This window comes from Peromyscus maniculatus, chromosome 20 (assembly GCF_049852395.1).
Source record: "Peromyscus maniculatus bairdii isolate BWxNUB_F1_BW_parent chromosome 20, HU_Pman_BW_mat_3.1, whole genome shotgun sequence".
In the NCBI taxonomy this organism is placed as follows: domain Eukaryota; kingdom Metazoa; phylum Chordata; class Mammalia; order Rodentia; family Cricetidae; genus Peromyscus; species Peromyscus maniculatus.
The window spans coordinates 15,338,184-15,351,963 of NC_134871.1; the positions used below are offsets into that span (position 1 = coordinate 15,338,184).

At 34.7% G+C, this 13,780-nt stretch overlaps 1 protein-coding gene across 3 annotated transcripts in view; it reads left to right on the top strand.

Moving 5' to 3' along the window:
- Csmd3 (CUB and Sushi multiple domains 3) overlaps positions 1-13,780 on the top strand; it is a 1,148,052-nt gene that overhangs the window by 826,376 nt on the left and 307,896 nt on the right. The window lies entirely within an intron of this gene.

A 13,780-nucleotide genomic window follows, 5' to 3' on the forward strand; every position in this document is an offset into this window, starting at 1 on the left:
GTAAGAAATCATAAGTTCTATAAGTATTTGTTTCACAACAACCAAAATAAGGAAACTTTCCTGTAAAGTATCTCATTCAATAAATATTAGATATTAAAAAACTAATGTATGAATGACCATATCAAGAAAATCATGATAGTAACACTTTTATATCACAAGCATTGTTATTTTTAATAAATCATGACTTGTCTTGTGACTTTGATATCTACTAAGTAAAATTATTCTTTATTTTTATGTAAAGAACTTTTTCAATTATGATACAAATCACTTTTGTACTATATAAACTTGAAAACTCAGTATTAACTTAAAAAACAATACTTAGGTCATAATTTTTAGTGTTAAATTGTTTAAATAAAAATATTGAAATGTCCTTTTAAAGTATATATATAACACACGTCTTTGAAGTAAATATTTGAATAGTTATTGATTTGCTTTATGTAATAATAAATGTTTTGGTAAATATAAATTGTAGCAATATATATTATCTGTAAAATTGTATTAAAGTATTTTTAAGAAATAATTCATAATTTTTATTCTCAACATTTTCTTAAGCAAGACAAGGAATTGAAAATATCTCCATTTTTATAATTTTTGAAAAAAATATTACATTTCCCATATTGACAGCAGAGGAAGGCTTTTGTTAAATCTATGAATATTAACTCATTGGTTATTCTTTTTTAAAAATCATATCATTGATAATATTTAGTAGTTTCCATTGTGTAAGAAGATGTGTATAGATTTATGGAAAGATTTTTGAAGTACAATAATGTATATAATACTGATTATAATTATGGCTAGTAAATGCATTCCTGTTTTGTGTATGCCCAGCAAGAAATTAACTATAGCCAACCTTTCAGCTCCAATTCATTGCTCAGATTTTCTGATTTAAATAATTTACATTTCCTGCCTGGCAGAATAGCTCAGATTGCTATCAACATTCATGAAGCCATCAGTTAGATCCTCAGCTTCTCAAATAAATAATACTTGCAATATTAAAATTAACCGAATGCTTTTACACAGAGTTGAGGTAGTGGTTATTTTAGGCTGGCAGGGAAATATATTAATGCATATAAGGGGTATGTAAAGCGAGCCATTAGGCAACATCACATAGGCAGTACTAATAATGTATTTATGAGATAAACGCCAGGAAATCCTTTCTCACACTTACCAATCTTGTTTACCACTACTCTTTCTAAAATAATTCCCTCATGTCCCTTTGGGATGATTTAACTTTATCCATTCTTTTGCATATCAGATGAGGCTTCTTATTTGGAAAAAGTATATTTATGTAACAGATAATGCCTTTTCAGAAGCAGAATACCCCAGATATGTTTCTCAGAGAACCTTTCCCTGAAGTCTTCTATGTTTGGAAGTCTCGTGTATTTGTGAAATGAGATACTGTGAGAAGAACAGGAGACAGGTATTGAGTGACTCTCTGAAAGGACGGGGTGAAGAAAGATGAAGGAAGACCTAGAAAGCTCCAGGCTCTACGGTGATGCAGCCTCTAAACTCTCATTTGACGTCACCTGCAGACACTGGTGCACTGGGGCATCCCTGCCAGCCCTCCTTTCCCAATGCAAAACTTACTTGTATCTACCAGGTCTTAATACCGTATTATTTTCTGGTACCAACCTAATAAATATTTTTTAGCTATTCAGCATATGACACTGAGTTACACCAGAATTCCGTGTGTATGACTCACGACCGCTTGCTTCACTAGTGACTCGCAACTGTTTCTCTCTTACCTATTTCATGGAGCATGACAATTTCTTTAAGCTCTACTGCCTCCCTGGGAAAGCCAAGAAACTCTCTTGTCTGTGTCCTAACTAGTAGAGTCCAGTCACAACACAACTCTATTGATAAAATGGAAGGTTCTGTCTTAGAAATGTAAACGGAAGCTAACTCATTTGTTCTTGCCTTAACAAATGGAGGTTGCCTTTGCTCCAACTGCAATGTCCTCTGCTTTTGGTTCTTCTCAATGGCCACAGGCTATGGCCGGAATTCTGGTAGCTTCTTCCCTTGTCTCACTTGTAGCATATAGTAACAGATAGTATATTTATTTCAATTAACTTTTATAGAAAGTGCTCAGTATGCTTAGGTGTAAACAATTAACAATGAAAACTCACTGTCTGATGGCAGAGTAACAATCAGAAATACTATTTCTCGGTTTATACTTGTTTCTATTTTTACGTAATTATTAAGCACTTTGTCTAGATAATAGTGTATAGCAGAGATTGTGAGGCAATCTTTTGCTTTTTTATTTATCAAAGCTTAAATGGCAGTTTAAATCTCATTTCTTATGTAAAATATAAACTAAGTGAATTATTACAACCTTCTTAAGAATTTAATGAAGTCCTGTGGTGACGGTGCATGCTTTTAATCCAAGTACTCAGGAGGCAGAAGCTGGCATATCTCTGTGAGTTGGAGGCCAGCCTGGTCTACATACTGAGTTCCAGAACAGCCAAAACTATACAGAGAAACTCTACCTGAAAAAAATCATCATCATCATCATAATAATAATAATAATAAAAAGATGAACAGAAGTGACTCCATATTTACCAATCACAAATAACTGGAAAACCTGATTATTTCTTTTCCTTTTTTTTGTGAAACAGGGTCTTTCTGCATCCCCATATTATATATAATATATATATATATATCATATGTAAAAAGTATATATAAAATATACTTTTTCCAAATAAGAACTCATCTGGCATGCAAAAGTAATGGATTAATTTGAAGCTTCACCAAAGGCCATGAGGGAATTATTTTAGAAAGTATTGTGGTAAACAAGATTGATAGGTATGAGGAAGGATTTCTTGACATAAAAAACACAAAACAAATATTTCTGATTTTACTGTGCCATCAAGTGAGTATTTGTTGTTGGTTGTTAAAACTCAAGTATACTAAATAATTTCTATAAAACAATGTAGACCTGGTTTACCTCGAACATGCAAAATCTACCTGCCTTTACCTCCCCAGTGCTGGAATTAAAAGCCTGTGCCACTACACTCGGCTATCTTTCAAACTGGTGTGTGTGTGTGTGTGTGTGTGTGTGTGTGTGTGTGTGTGTGTGTGTGATAGATGGTCATGCATGTGCACATGTGTATATAGATTTACATATATCCACGTTTGTAGATGCCAGAAGTCACTGCCTGTGTCTTCTCCAATCACTCTGACATCATTTGTTTTTTGTATTTATTTATTTATTTATTTTATTTTTTAAGTATTTTTATTTTATAATTAATTTAATTTACATATCAGCCATGGATTCCCCTGTCCTCCCTCGCCCCACCCCACAGCCTTCCCTTGCAATCCACACCCCATTCCCACCTCCTCCAAGGCAAGGTTTCCCCTGGGGATTCCAGCCTGGTAGATTCAGCTGAGTCAGGTCCAGTCCCCTCCTCCCTGCACCAAGACTGAGCGAAGTGTCTCAGTACAGACCCTAGGTTACCAAAAGCCGGCTCATAAACCAAGGACAGGTCTGTGTCCCACTGCCTGGGGGCCTCCCAAACAGTTCAAGTTCATCAACTGTCTCACTTATCCAGAGGGCCTGGTCCAATTCCAGGGAGCTCCTCAGCTATTGGTTCCCAGTTCATGCATTTCTACTAGTTTGGCTAGTTGTCTCTGTACTTTTCCAATCATGATCTCAATATCTCTTGCTCATATAATCCCTCCTCTCTCTCACCGATTGAACTCCTGGAGCTCCACCTGGGGCTTGGCCATGGATCTCTGCATCTGCTTCCATCAGTCACTGGATGAGAGTTCTATCATGACAATTACGGTGTTCGGCCATCCGATCACCAGAGTAGTTCAGCTTGGTCTTTCTCTCCACCAATGCCAGTTGTCTATTGTGGAGGTATCTTTGTGGATTTATGGGGACCTCTCTAGCACTCTACTTCTTCCTATTCCCATGGTAAATGAAGACATCATTTGTTTTTAAAAATACAGTATCTTTTTATTTTTTGAGAATTTCATGCAAAGTAGTTTGATCATATTTACTTCTTTTCCTTAATTTTTACCCAATACCTTCTGTTTCTCCCATTCCCCACCAAACTGATTTTCTCTTCTTTTTCTATTTTTTTTTATAATCTACTGATTTTTATTTGTGCTGCTTATATATTCGCTATGAAGCATACTTAAACTACCACCAGCCAATCCTTTAAAAGAAACCGAATCCCCCTAGTCCAGACACCATCAATTGTCAATTTCCTCAGCTAGAGCTGGAGGCTTGTGAACCCCTCTAGCCCCCATATCTGACTGTGTGGTCTTGTGCAGGTCTCCTTCAGACCACCGCAAGTGTTATGAGCTCATGAGTGCAGTGGTCCTGTCATGTCCTGATGACACTGTCTCTGTCTGATGCTCCATGACCTCTGGGTCTTACGATCTTTCTGCCCACTCTATCACTAAATCTCCTGAGTCTCCAGGAGTATGTATAACATACATTCCTTTCTCATGTGTCTGAACACTCACATGTACATGTTTTGTGCTGACCATCATACACTGCACCAGGAATCTTCTCTGATGACTCTGAAAGCTGCACTAATCTCTAGAAAGTGACATCAATTTAGACAGATGTTTGATCTAACAAAACAATAATAGAGACAGTAGATTTCTACACATTGGTTCAAGGGCATATTTGCAATATGAGGAATGCATTTGCTCCTGCAGAACAGGTTCTAAATCCAACCAGAAAGCAGTTGGCTACTCCCAAGATAGGCTTACTATTGCAACCATGAATCTTTTTTTTTTGGGGGGGGGGGGCGAGCAGGTATTCGAGATAGGGTTTCTCTGTCTAGTGCTGGCTGTCCTGGAATTCACTCTGTAGATCAGGCTGGCCTCAAATTCAGAGATCCCCCTATCTCTGCTTAAAGATGTGAGCTACTACTGCCCAGGCAACAATAAATTTATCTTGCCACAGCTGCTATTCCTCAGAGGGTCCACAGATGGATAAGAATGGTGATAGTATTTCCCCCCAGCAACTTACAGAGAATCTTTTCAGTACCGTGACAACTAACTAGTCAGTAGGAAGGGAACTTCCTGGTCAGTACCAGGTTGATTTATTAACGTCTTATAGACAATGTATATGGTGTCTTCAGCAATAGCATCTTACCACCAAACTCTGGCAGGTGACCAAGAGCAATGACAATAGCCTGTATTGGTTTAGGAGGTCTCTGAAATACCTTTGACCAGTGGAGGTCTCACAAGCCTAGCATTGGGTTTTTTATTTGACTATCTACAACTTAGGGAGGAACATTATCCTCTATGAAAAGTAACTCAGGTTTACTAGAATGAGGGATGGGAAGTTAGATGCAAGGACAGATTGAGGAGACCAATAACTAACAATAGGATGTCTGAAAAAAGCTGCAGAGAAACCTACTATATATGTACTATATATATATGTGTGTGTATATACATGTATATATACACAGAGAGACATATATAAATATGTATTAAGACAGTGTCTCTCTCTTACTGAACCTTTAGTTTAGCTACCAGTAGACTGCCTAAGCAAAAAGCTAAAAGATTTAACTTTTTTTGCCAGAGTCTAGCACTAGGATTTACGGTGTATGACCATTCCAGATATTTTATGGCTGTTGAGCTCAGGTCCTCATTCTTGAATGTCAAATACCTTAGCAACAACTGACATCTCTCCAATCCTAATTAAGAACATTATTTTAGATATAATAACAAAAGTTATCCACTGTCTCTGTTACCTATGCTGTATGGTTTTCAAATTTCATTTATTGTATGTATGAGAGTTGGGAGTAGTATGAAGGCTTGCTGTAAAATATACAGATGATTATTAAATATAGCTATTGATTAAATGTAGCTATAAAAGTGTATTACAAATTGGGTTGTGATAAAATGACAATTTAAAACTCACCACTAGCTTATTTTAAAAAGAAAATTGAAAAGTATACTTTCCTAATCACAAACTACTGCTCTTAGAGTATAACATTACAATTCGAAGAGCATCGTTTGGAAACAAGCTTCTTAAAGAAATCTTGACAAAACAGGCAAAAATTCAAGTGGATCCATGAAAGCTGATGTTTCACACTGAAAGGAAGTCATTCACTGGTACTTTGTGAAAATGTAGACTTGAGATAACTTCTAAATTTCTCATGAAGGCCAGATTCAAACAAAAGGATGATGAGAGTCCCTCTGTCTCAATGCTGTACCAAAGAAGAAACCTGATATCACTTGATCTTAATGAATCAGTCTATCAGTTATTTTGACCAATCTGATCTGCATTTTCTTAGTTTAATTTCTTCTGGTTATATATATAATGAATCTAACCTCCTAAAACTAGCATAGAAACTGAACATCATTATGATTGCTAAAATAAACCCTTAAGGCTAATTTTCCATAGACAATTTTTTTGCGTGTTTACAGTCTCATAGCAAATATTCTTCATCATGTTGTCTTTGGCCAAAACCACATTCAATGATATCACTTTGATACTGGCCACAGAACAGTAGTTCCACAGCAAACTGCAAGCACTACACACAAAGTCTGGCCACACTTGCTGTTTTCTTCACTAAGTAGCCTTAACTACTTAATGAATGGGCTGTATCTTGGGTATGATACCACAAGTAGCACCAAATGCCTTGGAAATATTTTTTCTTATTATTTAAAGACTAAGTTTGTGGCTGTTGAGCTCAGGTCCTCATTCTTGAATGTCAAATACCTTAGCAACAACTGACATCTCTCCAATCCTAATTAAGAACATTATTTTAGATATAATAACAAAAGTTATCCACTGTCTCTGTTACCTATACTGTTTGATAAAGTCAATTCTCATGTATCTTACTGAATAATAAGGTTGCAATAAAACCACGTTCTATTTTAACATTATCCTCTTGTTAAAATAATATATATATATTTTTTTTCTAACCATGATGAATTTTCAATTGTAATCAAAATTTACATGGAAAAAGATTTGTCAAAACAATGAAAGTGTTCTATAAGAATTGATGTTACATGGAATCTATACTAATGGACACTGCATATTTTATTACTTTTGCAAAGTATGTGTTATACTCCTCTGAAATAGGGTATAAGAAATGAGAGCCTAGCACCAAATTGGGCTTGATACCTATAGTCTTATTTGGTTGGTTTTTTTTTAAAAGAGATGAGGGGTCTCGAGTCTCCTTATATTTGCCTAGTCTTGCCTTGAGTTTTTGAGTTCAAATGATCCTTCTGCCTCAGCCCCCTGAGTAGCTTGGACTATAAGCATGTCCCATCACTCTAGCTGACATCTGGTTTTGTAAATAAAATATTGTTGGAAGAAAGCCATGTTCACTCATTTACATATTGTCCGCTTTTTTTGCTACAAGAACAAACTGAGCAAGAGGTAAGGACACTGAGGGCCCAAAAGGCCTTAAATATTAATCTATCCCTCTCCAGAAAAGTTTGTCAGACTTCTTAAAACAACACAATTTACTTTAAAAAAAAAAACTTATAATTAGATGTAACTTGGACATACTCACCAAATTTCAAATCTGGTTGAATAACATTTTCCCTCACACAAGTGTTCACTTGGGTTCATCGCATATATTTGCCACGCTGCCTGCTACTCAGTAATAATCTTTTCTTATCTGTTCATTCAGAAGCACTCCAAAGGCCATTGTAGTGCAACCACATTAGACCTCATGAACACCTTATGTGCTTTCACTTCTTTTGTCAAGAAAATGAAGTAAACTGTAATCAGTTATATAACATTTGTGTTTCATTGGAAGTTTAACCCTTTCTATCATTAAAGTCCATGAAAACTAAATCCTTCATTGTGTCCCAGTTTTCTTACTGAAACATAATATTTATATAATTGAGCTAAGTAACTGAAGTCAAACAAAACTGAATCCCTATTCTATTTTATATTATCTTTAGAACAAACATGAGATTTAGAATAGAAAACTTTCATGGTAACTAGAAAAATTCTTCTGTTTTTACATTCAAACTTTGACAACTAATTCACCATATTTGAAGAATGTGTTTATATTTCCAAATCACTCAATAAAGAAAATAACCAAGAGTGAAAATCCTAATTTCAGCAAAAGAAGACAAGAGTGATACAAGGTTGTGTGTCTGACTTATTTAACTCATTTATATTTATTTTTGACTTTTTGATTCCTATAAAACCTTATGTACTAAATCTTTAAAAGTAGGGGCTGGCTGTGTGGTGGTGGTGCATGCCTTTAATCCCAGCACTCAGGAGGCAGAGGCAGGCGGATCTCTGTGAGTTCGAGGCCAGGCTGGTCTACAGAACGAGCTCCAGGACAGGCACCAAGCTACACAGAGAAACCCTGTCTCGAAAAACCAAAAAAAATAAAAAAAAAAGTAGGGACTGAAGAGATGACTCGGTGGTTAAGAATCCTTTTATTCTTGCAGAAGATACAGGTTTGTGAACCACATGATTGTTCACAATTATCTGTGACTAGTTCTAGAGTAACAGACACCCTCTTCTGACCTCTGTGGACACCAGGCATATTATGGTGGACATGCATACATGAAGATATATGTTTTTTTTTTAATTAACATTTTAAATTCTTCAGAATGAAGGTGGAAGTCTTTGAATTTTGAATGTATCTAGGTTTGAGGGAGGTTGAGCAGGTTGTCGTAATGAGGGTTGATCTGATGTATTGAAGATATTCTGCCCACAGTAACTGATTTCGGGCCCTGATTAGATTGAGTATTGAAACAGAACCAGATCAAAGTCTAATTATTTCTTGTGTGATATGAGCAAATGAACTCAAATTTTTAAACAAAATCCTAGACAGAGAATTTCAGAGATATTCAGTCCTCAATGTATCTGGTATTACTTCTCAAAACAATGTGAGAAAAACTGTTATTTTTAATAATAGTCTATACTGAATAAAATACTCAAAGACTTTGATTTTGTTGAAGATAGCTATACAACGGGTAACAGTCTGAAAGAAATGTTCTATCTGGTTCTTTCAGATCAGATGTAATTTAATCACTGAATAATTTGCTTTTGTGTGAAAAGCTTTGGTTTGTTTTCTTAGTTGTGTGTTTGCCTTCATTTCTAATTTAACAGCAATTTGTCTTTGGTTGCACTGCTTTGTTTTGTTTTGTTTTGTTTTTTTAAGATTTACTTATTATGTATGCAGTGTTCTGCTTACACACCAAAAGGGCATCAGATCCCATTACAGATGGTTGTGAGCCAACATGTGGTTGCTGGGAGTTGAACTCAGGACCTCTGAAAGAGCAGTCAATGCTCTTAACCTCCGAGCCATCTCTCCAGCTCAGCTTTGTCTTCTTATTGTCATTATGTTTTCATAGAAATATATGTGAACACTTCAATTTGCAAATTCAGCAGCAGCACCTGATTACTGTAAAGCTCTTTTAAAAACTCCTTTCTAATTAAACATTTACTTTTTGCTTTAGTTTAATGGGTGTGTGAATACTGCTACAGTTTCATATCTGGATGATCAAGTTTCATGCCATGAAATTTTCACTCCATTTTCTTTCTGCCTTCTGATTTTACATTCCCATATAAACAGTAGCTTAAGGGTTTTGTGACTGTTCAGTACTCTCAACTGAACCGAAAACTAAAAGATCACTTTTCCCAAAAACATTTGTTCTTTTCCTTACTTCTTTCTCAAATATAATATTGTAAAAAATTTTTTTGGAAAAAAAAAGTCATAAAGTTTATTTTCTTAAAGGAAACTATGTTTCTTGCTTAAAATTTAGAAAAACTAATATATAATATAGTTTCTAGTAATAAAATATATTGCTGTATTGTGACAGCCAATAATGGGCTAAATTTTAATAAAATTCTTTATTCTAGTAATGCTGTCTTATGATTTTTATAAAGTTATGTATATATCAACACAGAGTTGAAGTTGTATTGTGTTACTTGGTTATCAATTACATTGTCATGTGCAAAAATGATGAAAATACATAAAGTAAAAGCTGGTACTGTCTATCATTCTATTATTAAGTGTTTTGGGTTTTTTTTAGTATTTTTTTTTTTTAGTATTAATGCAACCTTAGAAAACAGTATTCAGGCAATCTGTAAATAAATCTCAAGAAATATTTTTTATGCCTTCATTTAAGTCAATTAGTTGCTTAGTTTTACTTGGTCGATTGGCTTTATGTTTTCAAACAGGGTCATGTAGGCCAGTCTGGCCTTACACTTCTGGCCCTCTTATGCCCACTGCCCAAGTGTAATTGTTCAGCTTTTATTTACCATTTATTTGCAGCTTCTGACAAATTGAGAGTTCATATACATGAGAAAGAGTTAGTTTAATCTTAGAAACATTACTTATATTTTAATATTTTATATAACAATTAAATTATACATTGCTTAGAAGCAGGTGATATTGAAGGAAAATATTTGTGACAGCCTTGACAATATTTCCACAAATAAGATCCATAGAACCACTGAGCAATATAGTTTGATTGTGAATGTGTGGTTGTAACCAAAGGATTTATGCTATATAGTCCATAGCATCATTAAAGTAATACATTCAGAAAGAGACAGTATATTGAACACTGAAAACTCACAAAAAGAGTTATATTTTACCATAAACTCTATGTCTTTAGGGATCAGTTACTCCTGATGACCAGTGTCCTTAAGAAATGAAAAGTTGAATTTTATAGAATCGAACAACCAAACAAAATTCATTTCTGAATAAATCTCAATACTTGATTTAGTTTTGCTTAAGAGATAAACTCTTGCTGATAACTAACATAGAAAGTTGTTTGTATGAATTGGAATCCCCTGGGGAGTCCAAGTTATCTCCTGATGATTTCAGGGGATGTGTCTACACAGCCTTCTATATTATACCAATATTATATATTCTTTGTTACTGACAGAAAATATAATAAATAGAGACAACTGTTACTTATTCACAGGTATTCAGCCCTGCTGGCTTGAGTTTCAGATGGCTTCTTCCTCATTTTCTCTTTCTTATTTCTCATATTCCCTTTTGTGGAAATTTAAAATGTAAATAAGGCGTATGAGCATACAGAGTGCATAGAAGGTTATAGAGAGCATCAGTCACAAGTGCAGAGAGCAGAAAGGTCCTTCCTACAGCAGAATTCTGAATTTCTGTGTAGAAAAAAAGTTTAGGTTAATGTGGTTAGAACAGAATTTGTTATGGACCCTGGAAATTGTAAAAAGCTATATTTGTATATGATATAAATTAAAATCTGCCTTTGTTTTCTTTATAGCCTTTAAGCCTAGGGTTGCAGCAAGAATATTCAAAACTTAAAGAAGGGTGGATGATGCACACATTTATTCCAGCACTCAGTAGGCAATGGCAGGCATATATGTGGCAATTTGAGGCCAACCTAATCTCCACAGTGAGCTATGTGTCAATCACTGTCTCAACAAAACAAACAAACAAACGAAAATCAGACAAGCAAGACCCAAAACAACATTTACAAAAATATTAAAACTGCAATAAGCTAGAAATAAAGAAAGAAATTCATTCTTCAGTAAGTTCAGTAGCTGAGATAAAGACCAAGCTTTAGTTAACACAGGCAACATATTTAAAGTTGAAGGACTACATTAAAGAGAAATTTAAATTTGAAGATAATTTCCCAATTAGTGAGGAATCTTAAGAGTATAACTGGTGGAATGGTGAAAATTCCCTGTCACAGAAAAAGGGCCTTTAATAGTTTCACAAATGATTTTAAAATTTAAAATGTCAAAAAAAGATATGAAAAGACCCTAGTCACTGAAGACAACCAAGTTGTTGGTAACAAAATTGCGTTAGAAGATGGTCCATGTTACAAAGGAAAGATGCAGCCATAAGCATTATAAGAGAAAATGACAATATAGTTTAGGATGATTGTGAAAATGAGACATTTAAGCTTGAGGAAAAAAAATAGACACTGGAAATTCAAAGAACCCGTATCTTCAGAGCATTTCTAAGATATGAAGAAAATCTTGAGAGTACAGATTACCAAGGTGCTGTAACAAGGACACAATGAAACTACCAAACTAGACTACTCCACACTTTGATGTTGATAGAGATTTACTGGGATTCAGACTGCAAAGGCTCTCTCGGAGAGGCAAAGAGAAGAATAACAAGGTAGAAAAGCAAACAGATTTTTACATGACAGCAGGATGGCTATTTAAGACGATTCAGGCTGTTTATATTGGCTGAGAACGAGATGGCCTTACACAAAAGTAGTTGACCTTTGGGGCACATTAAGGGATGGTCCTGGTAAATAAAAACTGTTTTAGGAGATCTGCTTCTCTGATAAACAAAAGCCTACCTTTAGGCTTGTTTATCCCAAAACATCCCTTTTGTTTACCTAGCCAAAGTCCTTTTTTTTAGGACATCACCTACCCTGCCATTTGTGTTTGACCTAAAAGGTGGTTTATGCTATTTTTACTAAATCAGAAATAGTAAACAAAACTTTACAATACCTTTTAAAATTACCTTAACCTTAATTTTAAAACCTAATAAATAACTATAAATTAAAATTGTATGCAAAAATTTTAAAAATTGTATGATATACTACATAGGTGTCATAGTAAATTTTCTATTGTTATGATTATAAACTATAACAAAGGTAGATTATAGAAGAATTTATTTGTCACATAGTTTCAGAGGGTAAGTCCATGGCAGTTATAATAGGGAGCATGCCAGTAGGCAGGCAGGCATGGCACACCATAACTGTGAGGCAGAGAGATGAGGTAGGGAAACTGTGAGTCTTATGAAAACTCAAAACCCACCCCAATGACACACCTCCTTCAAAAAAGGCCACACCTCCTAATTCTTTCCCAACAGAGCTCTCAGTGTTGGCCATTCTCATGTACACTATCACATTATGTTAGTTTTTAAATCTGACATAGCACAAGGATAATGTATATAGTTAATCACATCTAATAAGATATTACATTGTGATCATATTTTCATTATCTCAGCACTGAGAGAAATAAGAAGTGCAATGTGGCAAACCTTCAAAAGCATGAATGATAGAAGACCTATGTGGTTTATCAATTTTGTCACACAATTTGTCTTGTTTAACATTTGTAATCACTTAGTACACTTTCAAATTCTTATTTTTATTTTATTCTTTTTATGTTTTATGTGTTTGGTTCTTGGGACTGATCCAGGAATTTTTGCATTGTAGGCAAACATTCTATTTGTGAATTACATGCCCTTTGCTAGACCGTTTTTGTTGTTGTTGTTTGTATGTTTGTTTGTTTTCATTTTTCCAGACAAAGTTTTTCTATGTAATGCTGGATGTCCTGGAACTAGTTATGTAGACCAGACTGGCCTAGAACTCAGAAATCTGCTTGCCTCTGCCTCCACAGTTCTGGGGGTAAAAAGTGTGTGCCACCACTGCCCAGCATTGACTTCATATTTTTAAAATATCAAAAATGAAGCAAAACAAAAAACTGTACTGGAGGTAATCATACTTTTACTAGTTCTGTTCTGAGAAAGGTGTGTTTGATTAACTGAGAAAGTAGCAAAACAAGGAAACAAAAAATAAATAAACAAACGAAACTCCTACCAACCAACTTTGTAAACTTTTAAAGTAGGTGTTCTAAACTTTAAACTATATGTCATAAAAGGTAGTCTTGCCTTGGAAACAAAGTTACACCACAGTTTAAGTGTTTCTTAGACTCTAGTAATTTTTTGAACTTAAGAATTATTCATGTGAATTCTAACTTTCTGATTTTGAAACTCATTTATTTGGTCATTCTTCATAAACCCCCACTTAGGGACAATGCAGATCACCAACCCCTGTTCTTCCTAGATACACATACATACTTGGGAACTGGCTACTTGGG